Source organism: Beta vulgaris, chromosome 4 (genome assembly GCF_026745355.1).
Source record: "Beta vulgaris subsp. vulgaris cultivar EL10 chromosome 4, EL10.2, whole genome shotgun sequence".
NCBI classification, from domain to species: domain Eukaryota; kingdom Viridiplantae; phylum Streptophyta; class Magnoliopsida; order Caryophyllales; family Amaranthaceae; genus Beta; species Beta vulgaris.
In genome coordinates this window covers 42,569,844-42,581,663 of record NC_079205.1, presented here as the reverse complement: position 1 = coordinate 42,581,663, position 11,820 = coordinate 42,569,844, and the positions used below count along the sequence as shown (strand labels likewise).

Below are 11,820 nucleotides of genomic sequence, written 5' to 3'. Positions count from 1 at the left end.
CTCATGGAGGAATTTCTTCCTTTGCAGGTAACTCAGTTATGGGGGAGTCTGTCCACTCACACAGAAGTTAGCAAAGTTTGCATACCATGGGTGATTGAAGTGACTGCCAGAAGCTTATCATTAGGAAAGGAGTCATCAATGGGTAGACCCTCTTCCATATCCTCATACAGCAATCTGGACAAGTGATCAACTACTACATTTTCTGCTCCTCTTTTATCTCTATTCTCTAAGTCGATTTCTTGGAGCAGCAAAATCCGCCGAATAAGTCTAGGCTTGCCTCCTTTTTGGCTAGGAGGTACTTCAATGCTGCATAGTTTGTATACACTAGTGGAAAAAACCTTATATGTCACTTAGTAACAGATGCGATTTTGCAAAATCGCGTCCGAAAATCAACATTAAAAATGGAAGGAGAAGCTGGAAAGACAATCTGATGCGGTCCTCTTGTGATCACATCAAATTTAAAAAATCTGATGCGGTTTGGTAGACCGCATCAGATTTTTCATTCATTTCTCGCTGCTTGCCCCCTTATAACGGCCTAGCCCCAAAAAAAACAGCCCAAAAGGAAAGGGTCATTTCTGTCGCCCAATATGACAAACCCTTCATTCCTCATCAAACGGCTCTCCTTAGTCTCCTCCCAAACGCCTCTCCTCCCAAAAGGAACCTAAAATCTTGGAAAGTTTAGCGATGGCGGGACTTCAGTACTTGGAAACGCAGAGAAACTCGCATCTAGAGCTCTTAGATGGTACAATACTCTCGAGCTTGAGAAGTTCGTCGCCCTCAGAATGGCATTTCAGGTCCGTATTTGATTTTCTACGTCGTTGAGTTTTTTTTGCTTTTTTGATGATTGAAATTTTGAATTCTATGTTGCTTTTGCCGCAATGGACTGTCTTTTATTAATTTGTATCGAATTTTGCGGAATTTAGGGTTTTTGTGATGAGTAGGTTGATTTTAGCAAGGTTAGGGTTTTTAGGGATCGATCTTGTGGGGATTTGAATTAGGGTTTTAGGTTCGTTTGGTGTGTTTTGAGGAGTAAAAGTAATTGATGCCGATGATGCTGATGAATTGTTCCCATGCCTCGAACTTGATGAATTTGCGAGATTGTTCTTGCAAATTTAGAATGTCCTTGCTTTTTTGTGTAAAAATAAATTTGGAATAATATTAATATATTTGCTTAGTATCAAGTTTACTCAATTCCTTTGTATTTGCTTCTACTACTGTTGTCAATGTTGATGTTGTTGTGGTTAAAATTATCTGCTTTTCGATATATCAATCTTTTTTAATCATTATATACTTTATGCTTAGTATTTTTTGGATCTTGTGTTTAATGTGTAGTTGTTTTTCGGCTATTCTTTCATGTGTATTAGCCTCTTAAGCTGTTGATCTATAACAAGGGTTTATATTTGAGAAATTAGGCCAGTCGGGAAGCATGTATAAGTTGAACTCTTTTCAGTTGTCACTAAAGGTTTGAAGAGGGTAGGTGGAAAGGAAATATCACGTTGTGTTAGACCGTTAGTGTGGGAAACCCATAACACAAAATTCGGTTGCTTATACTGGGATCTTTTTTACGTTGTTGGTTTATATGAAGGGAAGAAAGAGTAACTTGATGTATGTTTTGTATTCTTAAATTAATATTCTCTGAAACAAACCGAGCCATTGATGTTACAGGATATATATGTTCTACGGTTGTTGTACTATAGAATGCCTATTGCTCCCGTTAATGTAACAAACTGCGATAATCAAATTCAAATCACTAGGTTTTGTAAAACCCTTTGACACAAGTATTTAAAACAGTTTTTGAGAAGGGTAGTAATAAAGACCTCAAATCAGTTTTTATGACTTGTAAGCCTCAACTCTTGTAAGTTGTAACCGATCCTGAATGCTCTTATATGTATTCCTTATACACCTACGCATACTAATTGAGGGAGTTGTTAGCCATCTATGAATTTAATCTGCTAATACTAAAAGCGTAAATTACATGGTTTTGCTGAAGTTTGTTTTTGCCTTTGGCAGGTTGAGCTTCTAATACCTCAGTTGCAATTTTTGGACGACGAAGGTGTGGAAGCTGAACTATGGGAACTATCAAGGATTTTCTTAGATACTCTTATGGAGGAAACAGGATGTCAGGTTAGTAATTAGTTAAAAGTCTTTATTCTATAGTCATTGTCCAAAAGAAAAAGGATATATACCTAATTGACATCCTTACCCTTTGGCCAGTGAACCATGGTAGAGGACCAGATGTAGTAAGTTTCAAAATGTCTATACAAATTTTTTGTTCACCGAAGAATGGTTAGGTCTTAGTTCTTTCAAGATCTAAGCAAATTGTAGATAGAATTATGGGTTTCGATGATATGGTGCAGATCTATATAGACGGATCAGAAAACATTAAAGAAATATATTGATCAAAGCCTATTAAAAGCATAAATTACATGGTTCTTCATGGCACTTAAACTCCACATCCTCTATATAACTAAGTTTTATACTTTTGTTAAAAGAAAGTAAAAGCAATACTTCTAGACACCGCGGCTGCTGCACTTTTGAAGTACCAGTGGAAAGATGCTTCTTTTGGATTCTAGGTACAGATAGTTTTCCATATACACTAATTGTTGTTTGCGTGCTTAAATTGCTTTCTGATTCTTATATTCTGTTTTTTTGTATAGTACTGATGTTCTTTTCATGTTCACACTTCTTTAAAACTTAAGTGATAGGAAGCCTGTAGAGTATGAATATGAGCTTGTTGTAATGGTGGTTCCTGACTGTCAGATGCTGCAATATGTTAAGAAAATTGCTACTCTTCCCTCAGATGATCCGATATCTACATTAGCTTAAACATAATTTGCAATGCTTGGGTCTTGATGTCATGTATTTTTTTTATTGTAACTATCATACGATAATATGTATGACTTAGAAATGATTTCACTCTTACTATTTTAGGATGTCTGCAAAAAATTCACATTTCTAAAACAGCAATATATTATAAGTACTTACTACCTCCGTTTCCTAAAAATCTTCCTTGTTACTATTACTACACATACCAATGAGAACTAATTTGTGTGGGGTATGGGGTGGGTAAAGTAGGAGAGAGAAAGGGGTTAAGATAAATAAACAAATAAAAAGAGGTTAAAGTAGGAGAGAGAAAGGGAGTAAAATTGAATTAATAATGTAATGGTAGTCTGGTAGACCATATGATAGGGACATGAGAGGGTAAAAATTGGGAAAAAATTCCAAATAAGGAATAAAGTAAAAGAGGAAAGATCTTTTGGAAACACACTTAAACGAAAAGAGGGAAGATCTTTAGGAAACGGAGGTAGTATATTTTTAAGAAAATCATTATTATGATTCCCTTCTTTTTGTTATCTAAGGCATAAATTGGGACTTTGATGGAACACATGAGTCAGCTTATCACAGTTGCTGAATGCACTAAGTGTTGGACTAGTCTCAAGGAGTGCAGTCTAGATTCTCTTTCATGATATGATGAAGGGAATTGGGACGGTGCATGTGTTTTGGTTTGGCGTCAGGGTTCGGAGAGATGGAGTGAGATTTATTACTTGATTTTTTTTCTGACAGTTTTTTATAAAATTGGTGATTTGATTTTGTTAGGGTTGAATTTTGATTTAGGTCATGAAATATTAGATCTTTAATGTTGTTCATCATTAGTTCTAAGCTATTTCAATGTTAAATGTAGGTCCAATTGAGTAGCACTTTATCAGTTTCAGTTATTACATTTTAAAAGATAAATAGTTTATTTAGTTGTAGCAATTTATCAGTTTAAAACTTTCAGTTATCACATTTTCAGTTTTGGTGGCTTTGATTTTCAGAATTTGGTGATTTTTTGCCACTAATATTGATATGTAGAACACAAAGCATATTCTCTAGCCATTAAGATCTAGTTTTCGTTAGAATGGTGTTTATTTCCGGGCTTCTCTTAGATGTTCTTAGGTTTATCGTAATTATCTTTCCTAGGATTTAGAATTCAAATGCAAAATTCAATAAAGGGTTTCTCAAGGTCTAGGCCTAATGGCCTTTTCATCAACTCATGCTTTGCTGACTGCCAAACTGAGAGGCAGGGCACATGATTTGGTGATGATTCCCCTGTTCTTCAGAATAAGGTATTTCAATCTTTCGGTTTCTTAATATTTCGCGCAAGTGAATTATTAATTGTCACCACTATATTTCATGCTTTCATACTATTGCAAACTTGAGCTTAATATGTGAATATTGGATAAAATCTCTTGGTTGTTCCTTAGTTTATCCTCTTTAATTTACAGTCATAATAATTTCAACTTGTATTATTTTTTGGAGTACAATCATATAATGTGTTAAGAGAGGGAATAACAAGCTATGGAGGTGGGGGCTGAGTGTAAGGAATGCTTCCATGTGCTGTATTTAGGATGTGATTAGATGTGGGATTGTTGTTTCATTATTTTGATAATGACAAATAATTAAATTTTATTTTATTTTAGTTTATTTTATTCGTCTGTTTCTAGTTTATTTTGTTAGATTTAATTTCGTGTGTTTTAGATTTATTCTTTCTGTTTTGATTAGTTTATTTTGTTAGATTTATTCTTTCAGTTTTAATTAGCTTATTTATTTAAGACTTCACAAATAATTTGTTAAATAACTTATGAAGAATTGATTAGGAGTTTAGTCAAGATTAAGTTGTTAAACTTTATTTGTAACAAACCGTTAATATTATGGAGGTAAAAAATTTGATATATTATGATTCCATAATATTCTGTTTAGTTAGTTTGTGTGCAGTCTTTTGATTTTTCTATAAACAAGGAGTCGCCAAAATCTAACCTAAACAAGCGCTCAAAAACAGATGCGTTGAGCTAGTTCCTACAATTTAGGAACCGCAACAACCAACCTATTAACAAGGCGTGTGAACGTGGAGTTGCGCGTGTGTTAGTGGCTGAGATTGTGGAAGCCTAACTAACCAACTGCCAACGGTAAAAAACTCAACGGACATATTAATGGGAGAAGTGGCTGAAGCTGCGTATGATCATGGAGAAGATAGTGGAGAAGATCGTGGAGAAAAACATGGGAAGATTGGTTTCTACAAATAGTAGTTTGTAACGATCTTTTTATGTATGCTTTCATAATTTTCTATGTAATATTTTTAGTGAAAGTATATTCGGTTTTCTTCTTCTTAACAATTAATGTATTATAGATTGGGTTGAGAAAATCTAAGTCTGTAATCGTTTTGAGAGAAAAAGAGAGAGAAAGAGAAGAGAGAAAGAGAAAAGACTTCGAGTGAAGTCAAGAGAGAAAGTCAACTGTTCAGGGGGAACAAGCTGACTGGGAACCAGTTCCTAGTGAAACAGAGTTGGTCCGAGTTTAGGTTGTACGAAAGAGAGTATTTTGGCCTAATGTTATTAAAGAGAATTGAGTCAAAATCCCTCGTGGTCAAGGTTTTTCTTCATATTAGGCCTAGGAAGTTTTCCTTGTAAAAATTTTATGTTCCTAGTTCTTTCTTATTCATGCAATTATTTATTTCTTATTCATTCATTCTTTTATTTCCGCTAAAAGTTTGAAAATCTCTCCAACTACAATTCACCCCCTTCTTGTAGTTGTTTAAGTGTTCGTCCAAGACTAACAATTGGTATCAGAGCCTGGTTCCTCCAAAATTAGTTAACAATGAGGAGCTAAAACCTGGAAATGATGAACACATCAGGAGAAAGATTAGAAGAAGGTTACTCAACTCAGCGTCCACCCATGTTTAATGGCAAGTATTATTCATACTGGAAGAATCGTATGGAAAATTTTATCAAGGCTGAAAATTATCAAGTTTGGAGAGTAATAGAGATTGGTGACTTCGAAGTCAAAGAGAAAAATGAAAAAGGTGAAGATATCCCCAAACCTCTCTCCAAATATGATAAAGATGACTTCGACAAGATGGAGATGAATAACTTGGCCAAAAAGATTCTCCACTGTGGCCTTGGTCCACGTGAACACAATCGAATCATGGTATGCAAATCAGCCAAGCAAATGTGGGAACTTCTTCTAGTTACTCATAAATGAACAAACGAAGTCAAGAGATCAAAGATTGACATGCTCATGCACAAATATGAGCTATTCCAAATGAAGCCTAAGGAGTCTGTTCAAGAGATGCTCACAAGGTTCTCCAACATTATTAATGAACTTGAATCTCCAGGAAAGATCGTCACTCCAGAGGAACAATTACAAAAAGTTCTACGAAGTCTACCTCAGGATGAAAAATGGATGGCAAAGGTCACTGCCCTGCTTGAAACAAAAGATTTCACCACATTCAATATCGAGCAACTTTCCGGTTCCTTGTTGCAACAAGTCCGATGATCTGGAGGGTTCAGAAACTAGGAACTCATTCAAAAAATTAATTGACTCATGAAATCCATTTAGGAACTCATGAAGTTGACTCTAGTAGGCCTAAGGCTTTGGCTCTCAAGTCCGATGATCTGGAGGGTTCATAAACTGATGATGAAGAGGCAGCATTGATCGTGAAAAGATTCAAAAAGTTCTTCAACAAGAATTACAAAGGAAAGAACTTGAAAAAGCCAGGGAAGCTAAGTTGTCACAAGTGTGGAAGTCCGGATCACTTCATAAATGAATGCCCTCTCTAGGAAAATGAAAAGAGCAAAGGAAAATACAAGGAGAAGGGAAAGGAACAGCAAAAACCTTTCTCAAAAGTTGATATGAGAAGGGCCATGGTTGCTGCCTGGGGAGAATCGGATTCAAACGAGGAGAAAGAACAACCAGAAGAGGAGACAACTCATTTATGTCTCATGGCAAAAACAGACAAAGAAGAAGACTTGCCAAACAACAAGGTACGCATAAATGTTATTGAAGAAGAGTTAAAAGAGCTTTCAAAGAATCAATTAATAAAACTACTTTTGAAAACTTTGGATGACTATAAGGCCATTTGTGTTAGAGAAGAAAATTTAGAAAAAGCCTTAGAAGTCACCAAAGGACATTTAAATTGGTTTAAAACAGTGAATGCAAACATTGAGGAAAGATTCTTTGAAGTCTTTGATGAAAACCGACGTATTCGAGAAGCCTTTTGAAAATGCTAAAAATGAAAATTATTTCTTGAATATGGAAATGGCTGAATTGAAACTATTTGTTCCTGAAGGAACCAGTTCCTCTATAAATACCAGATCCGAGTTCGAAAAGTTAAAATTCGAACATGAAAAAGTTTTAGAAAATATCTGGTACTTAAAGAGAAAATGGGATCTTCAAGAATGAAACTTCCTGATCCAGTAAGTTGGATACAAAAATATAAAAATGAAGGAAGAAGTGGGTTAGGTTTCAATCACAAGAAGAAAAACAAAATGAAAAAATATGTTGATCTTCCAAGCAGCCGAATATGCTCTTACTGTGGGAACAGTGGACACTTAGTGTCTGACTGTTCCTCCAGAGAAGAACATATTGAAATGAACACCACTTAGTTAAACAAGTGTGGAAAGTTAAGAGAAATACTAGCCCGACAGAGGAACCCAAGTCAAACTGGGTTCCTACCACTGACTGATTGCTTTGATACAGGCTAAAGTGAGGGGAACAACCTGTGGTACCTCGATAGCGGTTGTTCTAAACACATGACAGGAGATAAAAGAAAATTTCTCTTGCTTTCATCCTATGATGGAGGAACTATGACCTTCGGAGACAATCTTACCGGTAACATTGTAGCTATAGGGAAGGTAGGAAAGTCTAAGTCACATTCCATAGACAATGTATTTTTGGTCGAGGGTTTAAAACACAATCTGCTTAGTATTTCTCAATTTTGCGACAAAGGGAACAGTGTAAATTTTACTATGATGCTGTAGTAAGTATATGCAGGAACAGGTACCAAAATTCTGAAGGAACAAGGAAAGGAACACCTAGTTGTTGATCTCAACCTTGTTCCTAGGAACAATCTAACTGTTTAAGTGCCGTCGAAATGAACCACTTCTTTGGCATAAAAGATGTGGTCACGCAAGTATGGCATTCTCCAGAAGCTAAGTGGTAAGGACTTGGTGTTGGATTACCAACTATCAAAGTCTCAAACCATGAAGTTTGTGGACCATGTGCAAAAGGTAAACAAGTTAGATCCTCGTTCAAATCAAAGAAAATGGTAAGACACAAAGTCCCTTGAATTGATTCATATGGACTTATGTGGCCCTGTTCGAATCCAAAGTCGATCTGGTAAGAGATATGGCTTTGTATAGTTGATGATTTTTCAAGATACACTTGGGTTATTTTTCTCATAGCAAAGATGAGCATTTGATGAATTTGTTAACTTTGCAAAAGAACTCAAAGAATAAGTGGTTTTAAAATTAAGCACTTCTTCTGATCATGGTAAGGAGTTTGAAAACTCCAAATTTGATGAGTTTTGCAAAAACAAAGGTCTTGATCACAACTTCTCAGCTCCTAGAATCCACAACAAAATGGCGTGGTAGAAAGGAAGAATCGCACTTTGGAGGACATGGCAAGAACAATGATCATAGCAAGCAATCTTCCGAAGAATTTCTGGGCTGAAGCAGTGAATACGGCATGCTACATAATCAATAGAGTCATGCTAAGACCTATTGTCTTGAAGACCCCTTATGAGTTTCAAAGGAAGAAAACCCAATATCTCATACTTTAGAATCTTTGGCTGTAAATGCTTTGTACATAACAATGGTAAAGACAATTTAGGAAAGTTTGATGCTAGAACGATGAGGCTGTTTTTATTGGATATGCTTTAAGTAGTAAGCATATAGAGTTTACAACAAACGAACAATGTGTGTTGAGGAAAGTGTCCATGTTTTTTTGATGAAACTAACTCTCTGCAGGAACAAGTCATGAAAATGACTTTGAAATAGGACTGACTCGTATGAGGAGTCAGTAAACATTGATGAGGAACTAACACCTGCAGGAACCGACAAAAAGCATATTCTGAAGAAGAGATAATTGTTCCTGATCCTGTTATACAGGAGGAACAGGCACAGAAATTCATCCAGTAGAAAGACGAATGAAGCTCCTCAACTGGAGGAGCAGAGACAAGAGATTTGAACCAAGACCTGGAAACACTTAAATCCCATCCATTGGATTTAATAGTAAGTGATATTGAAAAGGGAACTCAAACGAGATCCCAACTGAAAAATTTCGTGCTTTCCATGCCTTTTTGTCTATGACAGAACCACGAGATCACAATGATGCCCTCTGGAGTCTGACTGGATAAACGCCATGCAAGAGGAACTGAATGAGTTCCAGAGGAACAAGGTCTGGCATCTTGAGACCAAGCCTAAAAACCAAAAGGTAAGTGGGCTAAAATGGGTCTTCAGGAACAAGCTAGACGAACATGGAACAGTCATAAGAAACAAAGCCAGACTCGTAGCCAAAGGGTACAATCAACAAGAAGGTATTGACTTTGATGAAACCTTTGCTCCTGTAGCTAGAATAGAAGCAATAAGAATTTTGATTGCCTTTGCATCATTCATGGGTTTTAGGTTGTACCAAATGGACGTCAAATGTGCCTTTTTAAATGGATATTTGATTGAAGACGTCTATGTGGAACAACCTCCTGGTTTTGAAAACCCGGATCTTCCTAATCATGTCTATAAGCTAGATAAAGCTCTTTATGGGCTTAAGCAAGCTCCTAGATCATGGTATGAAAGACTTTCAAAATTCTTACTTTCTAATGATTTTATACGAGGAAAGTTGATAGGACCCTGTTCCTTCGATCCAAAGGAACAGACATCCTAGTGGTTCAGATTTATGTGGATGATATAATTTTTGGTGCAACTAACGAATCTCTTTGTAAAGAATTTGCTGAGTTAATGCGTAGTGAATTTGAAATGAGATTGATGGGAGATTAAACTTCTTTCTCGGTTTGCAAATCAAGCAAACTGAAAAGGAACAATGATCCATCAACAAAAATACGTAGAAGATTTATTGAAAAAATATGGACTGGATCAAGCAAAAACAAACCATACTCCTATAGGAACAGGTACAAGGTTAGATGAGGATCAAAGTGGTAAGTCCGTAGATCAAAACTATAGAGGTATGATTGGTTCCTTACTTTATCTAACTGCTAGTAGGCCTGATATTCCTTTAGTGTTGGTTTATGTGAAGATTCCAATCAAATCCTAAGGAATCCATTTGACAGCTGTTAAAAGGATTCTTAGATATTTGAAAGGAAGTGATGATCTTTGTTTGTTCTATCCTCGAAGTGACATCTTTGATCTAGTAAGCTATTCCGATGCTGACTATGCTGGAGACTTGGTGAATCGCAAAAGCACTCGGGTATTATCCAGTTCCTAGGATCAAGCTTGGTTTCTTGGAGCTCAAAGAAACAAAACACGTTGCTCTTTCCACAGCAGGCTGAATACGTGGCAGCTGCTGCTTGTGCTCTCAGGTATTATGGATCAAGCAACAGGTACGTGACTTTGGCATAAAATTTAAGTGTGTTCTTATACTCTGTTATCCATTTGCATTTCCAAGGATCCAGTTCATCACTCTAGGGTCAAGCATATTCACATTAGACATCATTTCCTAAAAGACAATGTAGAGAAGGGATTAGTCAAAGTTGATTTTTGTCCCACTGAAAATCAAATAGCTGACATATTGACTAAACCTCTATCTAGGGACAGGTTTGAAAAGATACGCTTGGAACTAGGAATGATAAAAATTGTTTAAATGTACACATGATGTTGATTCCCCCAAATTGTTTCTTACTAAGTATGTCCTGCAATCTTCATGAATTAAATTTCATACACCTAGGGTCAAGTATAAGGACTCACATATGTCTCTGAATATTACCCTTAGTGTCCTTGCACATATTTGGTGTATGTAGTTTGTAATTATGGACACATTTTATCATATGCAAGAGTAATTTTTTTTTCTATTTTCTATTTTTCCTCCAAATTTCCTTGTTCTTTTTCTTTTCACACCTTTCCGTCCAAAAATTAAAACATTAATCTGAATTATGCCAAATTACGCGTTCAATTAATCTAAGTTAAATGAAGAAACTTCATTAATTGCCTTCCAAAACCCATAAACCGTTTCATTAAACCTAACTCTCCACTTTCTTTCACACGGAATCATGATTACTTTATAACCCAACCATCAATCACTGACCCCTCATAATTTCCTCTCACATCAACTCATCTCTCTCTCTCTCTCCTCTCATCTTCAACCTCCTCCAAAACACTTTCACCATGTCTTCCAAAACCAAAATTCGGTGATCATGAAAATTTCCCAGAGAGAAAACACCATCCCATGATGAATTAAGTGCTCAAGAATCATCCAAGAATGAAGCAGATTCTACCGGGTCAAAATCGGCATCCTCTCTCCATTTCTCTCTCTCGAAAAAGGAAGAGGTGAAAACGAGTTGAAAGCACAAGAAAAAGATTACAGTACCTACAAACGAGGTAAGAAAACAAAATCTTCACAATTTCTTGTGGGCTTTTGTGTGATGTTGCATGGTGCAAAAAGTCAAGTGGATGAGTTATTGAACATTCTAAAATTTCAGAAATGGTTAAAAATTGTCAGTTTGGATGAGGGGCTTTATGAAAAAGAAATGAAAGAGTTTTGTTCTGGGTTTACCATAACTGAGGGTGTTTGTTGTCAGTAGTAATGGTCTGTGTTACTATAACTGAGAAGAAACTGGGGGAATGGTTTGATGTCCCAATGAGGGTTAAAGGATACATTAAGGGTAGGGCTAAGCTTGAACATAAATGGAGTTCAAATGCTAAATTCTTGCTTTCTTTAACGGCAATTCTAATGATTATCTTTAGATCAAAAAGAATTGTCTCCATTTCATAAATTGTTATTCAGTTGTTTGGCGTTTCATTTACCCGTTTCTCAAAAGAACCCAGGCAAGTCTAA

At 36.0% G+C, this 11,820-nt stretch overlaps 1 long non-coding RNA gene across 1 annotated transcript; it reads left to right on the top strand.

Annotated features, from left to right (window-relative positions):
* Positions 1-459: 459 nt before the first annotated feature.
* Positions 460-5,501, top strand: LOC109136516 (uncharacterized). The gene is made up of 2 exons (XR_002041405.3): positions 460-794; positions 2,011-5,501. It is a non-coding gene; the product is annotated as an uncharacterized LOC109136516 (long non-coding RNA).
* The last annotated feature ends 6,319 nt before the right edge of the window (positions 5,502-11,820 follow it).